Genomic DNA, 546 nt, shown 5'->3' on the forward strand with positions numbered 1-546 from the left:
GAAAAGGGAGGGAGGGGGCGGGGACTGGCCGTGGCTCCTTGACCGCCCCTCTCACCCGGTGCTGACAAAGATCCCATTCTTTCCTATTATCCCTGGTGGGTCTTCTCTGTCCTTTAAGCCCCCGAGCTTTTCCAAAAGCCCTGGACCTCATTGCTATAGTGTGCAAGCAACAAGTTATTTCAGGAACAACTAAGAGTGGTGGATTGAGCACTCCTAGATTTTAACTGCTGAGGTTTTCGGGCACTGAACGACGATCTCTGCTTCTGAGGTCTGTGTAGGGCAAAATAAGCCCAAGTGAGTGCCAGGCTGGGTGCAATGGAGCTTGCTGAAAGGCATTGCTCCCACATCCCCAACCAGGAAGGAATACCACGCATCAAACTTTACCTACGTGCCCTTCTCTTGCCTTTTTGGCATTGTTTTTGAGGTATCTTAATCTGAGCCTGAGAACTCAGTGACTGTGCAGTGGTTCTCATTTTCTTGCCTAAGGTCTGTCAATTGAGAGAGGTTCCCATCCCCAAATCTAGATAGTTCTAAGCCCTACTGAGA

The sequence above is a fragment of the Mastomys coucha genome, chromosome X (assembly GCF_008632895.1).
Source record: "Mastomys coucha isolate ucsf_1 chromosome X, UCSF_Mcou_1, whole genome shotgun sequence".
Lineage (NCBI taxonomy): Eukaryota > Metazoa > Chordata > Mammalia > Rodentia > Muridae > Mastomys > Mastomys coucha.